The sequence below is a fragment of the Lathyrus oleraceus genome, chromosome 5 (assembly GCF_024323335.1).
Source record: "Lathyrus oleraceus cultivar Zhongwan6 chromosome 5, CAAS_Psat_ZW6_1.0, whole genome shotgun sequence".
Classification (NCBI taxonomy): domain Eukaryota; kingdom Viridiplantae; phylum Streptophyta; class Magnoliopsida; order Fabales; family Fabaceae; genus Lathyrus; species Lathyrus oleraceus.
The window spans coordinates 415,743,892-415,751,140 of record NC_066583.1 but is presented as its reverse complement, the minus strand read 5'-3'; positions in this window follow the sequence as shown (position 1 = coordinate 415,751,140).

Genomic DNA, 7,249 nt, shown 5'->3' with positions numbered 1-7,249 from the left:
TTTATTGGGTGTTCATGCTTTTGTACAGTTATTTATTTACCTGCCTTATCTTATTGCATTGTGTACATATGATTGCTATATCTGCTGGTTCTGTTTTTGGGATGGGATGTTCTCTGAGAGATAAGCCCATTACCCAGGCTTGAGTGTACACACAGGTTTTAGAATGGATAGTCATGAGGCTTGCATGGCATGTTGCTACGTTAAGTCGTTCATGAAAACCCACACCCAGACGAGGTTTTGTTTGGATATATTCTGTCCTACGGGTGTTCCGTAATGGCATGATGTTCCTCTAGAAATCGTTGACTCTGGTGACCATTTCTCGAGAACTCAGTCGAGGCCTCTCCTCCGAGACGTGATTATGTTAGCTCTGGTGGGCGCATTCTCGCTGATCAATCCGAGGACCCCGAGACTGGGAACTTGCCATTAGGATATCCTGTTGAGGGGAGTCAGTGGAGGTCTTTTATCTCGTAATAATGCCAAACCTTCGGTGGTAAACGTATTATTCTCGACTGAAGGGCTGAAGTTGACGAACTTCTGTTCTTAGAACCTACCAGTGAGGGGCGGGCTAAATTCAGGAAACCTTAACCTTCAACCAACCCGGCTATCTGGAGCAGAGCTCTGATCTTGTATTGTGTTCCTTAGTTGTTTTCTCTCCAGGCAGTGCAACCTGACAAATGTTCAAGCGGATCCAGCAATCCTGATTGACATGCCTTTGCATTGCATAACATCATTTGCATATTTGCATCCAGCATCTCATGCTTATTCATTTGCAGGGTATTCCCTTTTTAAGGGGGGTGCCTTAAAATTGAATAAGCAGCGCATCGCATACCATGCATACTAACCCTTGTTTGTTTTGCAGGTGTCACCGCAGTGTCTAATGTTTGTTCCCTGTCTCAGGCATTATTGGTCCCAAGCGAGTCCACAGGTACCCGACCAAGGAAAATCGTCCGCAACTAGCCATGGACTAGGTACAGAAAGAGCTGGTTGATATGCGTGAAAGGATGGATCGGTTCATGACATTGATGACTGGTATGGCAGAAGGCCAGGAAAAGCTGAGGGAATTGGTTGAGCAACCGAGGCCCGACCCAGAGGTAGAGATACCAAATGCTGAAGGAAACCCTGGTAACCCTGGGAACGCTGATAACCCTATGAACACTGGTAACGCGGGTAACGTAAATGCTGATGGAAACCCGGGTAATGTTGGCAACACGGGGAATGTTGGAAATGGCATTGGCGGAAGGTACAATGTGAATATGGAATTCGGATTAACGGGCGCCCCGTTACTGAGGATTATCAGTATGATCAATTCTCTTTGCACGACGAAGCCCATGAGACCACTCGCCGTATGGATGAGCTTGCTGAGAAGCTCAAATCTTTGGAGTCTCAAAATTCCTTAGGTTTTGATGTCACAAATCTTGGTCTGGTTCAGGGAGTAAGGATCCCTCACAAGTTCAAACCCCCTACTTTTGAGAAATACAACGGGGCTTCTTGCCCACACACTCATCTCCAATCTTATTTGGGAAGGTTGGGAGCCCACACGGAAGATGAAAAGCTGTGGATGTACTACTTTGAGGACAGTCTAACTGGAGCTTCTCGTGAATGGTATTCTCATTTGTCTCGTACTACCATCAAGAGCTGGAAAGACTTTGCAGAGGCTTTTGTCAAGCAATATCAATACAACTTGGACTTGGCTCCAAATCAGACCTTATTGCAAGGAATGTCTCAGACTGCCAAGGAGACCTTTAGAGAATATGCTCAGCGTTGGAGACAAATTGCTGCGTCCGTCCAACCCCCTATGTCTGAAAGGGAGATGGCGGACATGTTCTTGAACACTCTTCAAGGCAATTATATTGAGAGGTTGGCTGCTTGCCCGTCAATCAGCTTTGCAGTGATAGTAATTGCTGGGGAAAGAATCAAGAGTCTGTTGAAGATGGGCCGAATTCAAGACAATAGTGCTTCCAAGAAACCGTTTGCTGGTAACGGTCAGCGAAGAAGAGAAGGCGAGAAAAGCGTTGTGTATGCCGGCAGAGGCAGGGGCAGAGGACGCCCTAATTATTATCAAGATCAAGTGGCCGCAGTCACTATTCCGACACCTGCTCCTTAACAGCAACAACAGCCGCAGTATCATCCGCAACAGCAATCCAGGTACAACAATCAACAACAAGGAGGTAATCCGGGTCATGAGAGACACTATCAACAACGTCCAAGGTAGACCTACCAGGTTATTGAGCCAATCCCCATGCCTCATTCTGTATTACTTCCCAGGTTGATTGACTTGAATCTGGTTATGTTAAGGACTCTGGCCCCACCAATCGATCCCAATAATTTGCCTAGAGGTTATGATGTCAACGCCAAATGTGCTTTTCACTCCAACGCACCTGGCCATACTACAGATAATTGCAAGGCTCTTCAGCTAAAGGTACAAGATTTGAGAGATGCCCAGGCTATCAATTTTTCTCCAGTGCGTAATGTTATCCAAAACCCGATGCCAGCTGACGGCGGGCATAAGATTAATGCTGTTGATAGTGGGGAAGCTTTGAATTTGGTTTCTGATGTGACTAAAGTGAATACTTAGCTATCGGTGGTTAAAGACCGACTCTTGAAAGGACATATTTTCCCGGGCTGTGGGGAAGAGTGCAGAAATTGTCAAGCTGCCGAGAACGGATGTGACAGTTTGAGAAGAGGTATTCAGCAACTGATAGATGAAGGTTGTCTTCAGTTCGATCAGACCCGTCTAGTGAAGAATGATGTGTCGACAGTGACGATTTATTTCACTCCTGAAGAAATATATGTTCCCGAGAGACTCGCTCCGATAATAGTATATTTCCCAGAAAGTACAGAACCAGCAACGGCGAACGTCGAAAGTCCAGCACCAATTACAATTTACTCTGACAACCCTCAATCGGCTTTGGTTAGTCCGGTCACCATCACGGTACCAGGACCTGTTCCGTATGAGAAAGACAGTGCTATCCCGTGGCACTATGGGGCTGATATCTACTTCCAGGGGCAGAAAGTTAACAGGGAAGACATTGACATTGGTAGCTCCGCTGTAGACAATGTTGGAGGGGTTGGTGGCTTCACTCGCAGTGGACGCCTATTTGCACCATCAACATTGCGCATGAATACTGAAGCTGAGGCAGCTGCCAAGGCTAAAGGAAAACAGGTAGCCACCGAAGAGGTTACTACTGAGGAAGCTCCTCCTAACACTGCATTCGAGAAGGAAGTGGATGCGTTTCTGAGGATTATCAAGAAAAGTGACTACAAGGTAGTCGACCAGCTAAATCAGACACCCTCAAAGATCTCCATTCTCACTATTGATGTGCTCTGAGGCGCACAGAGCAGCCTTGTTGAAAGTACTGAATATGGCCTATGTTCCACCAGAGATAACTGTTAACCAGCTGGAGTCGGTAGTTTCAAATGTAAACGCTAGCCATGGGCTAGGTTTCACCGACTACGACCTGACATCGGAGGGCAGGAGTCACAACAAAGCTTTGCATATCACAATGGAATGCAAAGGGGCGGTGCTTTCCCATGTTTTGGTTGATACAAGCTCTTCTCTGAATGTTCATCCAAAGAAAGCCTTAATGAAGTTGGATTGCGATGGCATCATCCTGAAGCCAAGCAATTTAGTTGTGATGGCTTTTGATGGCTCTAAGAGATCTGTCTTTGGCGAGATTGAGTTGCCAGTTAAGATTGGACCGCAGGTGTTCAAGAGCACCTTTTGTGTGATGGATATCCAACCTGCCTATAGCTGTCTGCTAGGTCGGCCCTGGATGCATGCCGCCGGTGCTGTTACTTCTACTCTCCACCAGAAGCTCAAATATGAACTAGAAGGTCAGGTCGTTGAAGAGGATATTTTTGTTAACCACCTGTCTACATTTAAGTATGTGGAGATGGATGGCGAGATGCATGAGATGCTGTGTCAGGGCTTCGAAGCCATAAACATCAGTGAGGTCGCGCCCAAAGCTGTCTTTTCACCTAAGTCCGAGAAGGTCGGGACTTCTATCTCTTCATACAAGCAAGCTGTTGAAGTGGTTAAAGCTGGTAATGCCCAAGGCTGGGGCAAATTTTTGGAGCCAGTCATCAAAGAAGACAAGTTTGGATTGGGGTTTACTCCGGGGTCATCGAAGAATGAAGTCGGTACTTTCTCCAGCAGGGGTTTGGTTTCTCCCCACATCGTCAATGCTGCAGATGAAGACAAGGTTGACAGCGACTGTGACTTAGATAGGTGGATTCGCCCATGTGTCCTAGGAGAAAAGCTCAACAATTGGTCGTCCGAAAAAGTCGTCCGGGTTACTCTACTGAAGGAGTAATTTTTATTGTTTTCCTTTTATGACATGCATAATAATGTCTTACACTTTGCCCAAGGTGTAATGACTCATCGGTAGGGCCATCCATTTAGTTACATTTCGCAATTATTTTCATCATCAATAAAGGACAACTTTTGCAAACAATTTTGTGTTCTCTTTCTTTCAATTATTTTACTTTTACAAAAAATGGCAATGTTTCTCTTTCGTTCTTCCTTCCAAAAATCTCTCGTTCTAAGGTAAAGCATGATCCTCCATCATGCAGAGATGATCACCCGGATCTCACTGCTAACGACACTGCTATGGCCAAGTATGACTTCGACAATCCTATCTATCAAGTCGCAGAAGGGGTTGAGGAAGATTGTGAATTGCCTAAAGAGTTAGCCAGGTTGTTAAAACAGGAGGACCGAACTGTTACACCTTATCAGGAGGTGATTGAGACCGTCAACATTGGTACCGAAGACGACAAAAAAGAGATCAAGATCGGGGCCAGTCTACAGGCCGAGGTGAAAGAACAGTTGATCAGTATGCTTCGTGAGCACGTCAACATCTTTGCTTGGTCCTATCAAGATATGCCAGGTTTGGATACAGACATCGTTGTGCACAGGTTACCGTTGAATGAAGATATGCTGCCGGTGAAACAGAAGTTACGCCGAACTCATCCTGACATGGCGATGAAAATCAAAGAAAGTGGTAAAATGCGGGAAAGATAAAGGATCATGTACTTGACTGTGTTAGAAAGGTCAATGGGTTGTGTGCTCGGTCAGCATGACGAGTCAGGTCGAAAAGAGCATGCAATATACTACCTTAGCAAAAAGTTTACCGACTGTGAACAAAGATACTCACTGCTCGAGAAAACTTGCTGCGCTTTGGCATGGGCTTCTCGTCGACTAAGACAATATATGTTGACTCACACGACCCTATTGATATCAAAGATGGGTCCAGTCAAGTATATTTTTGAAAAGCCGGCGCTTACCGGAAGGGTTGCTAGGTAGCAAATGATACTGACAGAGTATGACATCCAATACACTTCACAAAAAGCCATCAAAGGAAGTGTCTTGTCAGACTATCTTGCAGAGCAATCAATTGATGATTACCAACCTATGAGGTTCGACTTTCCTGATGAGAACATCATGTTTCTCAAATCGAAAGATTGCGAGGAACCACTCCCGGAGGAGGGGCCTGACCCTGAATCCAAATGGATAATGATGTTTGATGGGGCGGTCAACGTCAATGGTCGCGGAGTTGGTGCAGTGTTGATCACGCCGGAGGGGGTTCATATGCCATTTTGTGCCAAAATAACTTTCCCCTGCACTAACAATGAAGCCGAATACGAAGCTTGTATCCTAGGACTTGAGGAAGCCATCAACCTATAGATTAAAACCCTGGATGTTAAGCTGGACGAAGCAGAATGGGTCCATTCCTGATACAATCAGCTAAGCCTAGTTGAGGAAAAGAGACTGGTAGCTATATGCCATGGCCAACTATATCAGAGACGGATGAAGAGAGCGTTTGATCAGAAAGTGCGCCCTTAGGAGTATCAAGTTGGTGAATTGGTACTCAAAAGAAGTCTTCCTCCCAACACAGATCACAGGGGCAAATGGACACCGAACTATGAGGGTCCATACGTGGTTAAAAGAGTTTTCTCTGGCAGAGCTTTGATGCTAACAACCATGGATGGCGAAGACTTCCCATCCCCTGTCAACTCAGATGCAGTTAAAAAATACTTCGCATAATTGACCCGCTGGACAAAAGAAAAAGAGTCCAGGCAAAAAAGGGCATCCCGACGAACCAAAAAAAAAGAGGTTCGGGCAAAAATTAGAGATATGAAAAATAAAAAAATGTACACCTGGTGAGTCGAAAACCCGAGAGGGTGGCTCAGGAAAAAAAGGGTATCCCGGTGGATTGAAAACCCAAAAGGGCGGTCCATGCAAAAGAGGGAATAAGCGAATGACTGCGATCTAAATTCATCTGTGTTATATCATCGTTTCATTCAAGCCGGCAATCTCCGAAGGTTAAAGATCGACTAATCATCCACTTCAGAAAGCAAGATGAGTAGAGCGTCTTGAGGTCATACGAGCCATAGCAGAGTCGAAACTCAGTGGGACCCGTATCCACATTGCCATTAGGATAGTTTCTTTTGTTCAATTTATAGCGATCGCCTCATTTCAGGGATCAGCTTCCTGATGTACTCGCCTATTCCTGGCACAAATTTTTCAACCAATGAAAGTCGAATAATTTAGTTAAAAAGCCTCTTTATTTTTCATTTATCAGTTTGTTTGCAAAAGATGTCTGAATCTTTGATGAAACATATTGCATCTGAATATAATGGTGGCTTTTGCAGATGATTTGCACAGGAAAACATTTAAAATTGCTTTGAATGTGCTTAACCTCGGGCGGTGAATTCAAACCGAGCAATTCCCCCGGGACATACGTGTGTGATTGCAGGTCACAGGAACCGGATGCCAAGTCATGAATCCTCATCCCCAAGCGGTTGACAAAGTCTCTCCTCAGCAGAGTATGTCCCCCAGTAGAGTCGCACCTTGTATCCCCAGCAACAACGGAGTAGTTGCATACCCAACAGACAAGAGGGTGGTGTCCCTAGTGTTCATCTCATTCCCCAACAGATTCATTTTTAACAGATTTGTTTTGATCCTCCGCCTGAGGATGATTAGCAAGTTCATATCCCCAGCAAAGGTCGATTCCTACGACATTTCCCCAGGAAGTGCTTTCCCCACAGACTCTCCTTATAGAGCCTCGCCAAACAAAGTTTCCATAGTTGATACTTCCCCAGCAAGGTCAACTTTCCAGAAAAAAGCCGATTTATTTTCGGTGGCTCCCCGGTCCCGGCAGACAGATCGTTCCCCACAGCGCATTCAAGGATTGATACAGCAATCCGTTCCCTACCGGAGCTTGCTTCCCCAAGTAGATTTCTTTTTTGC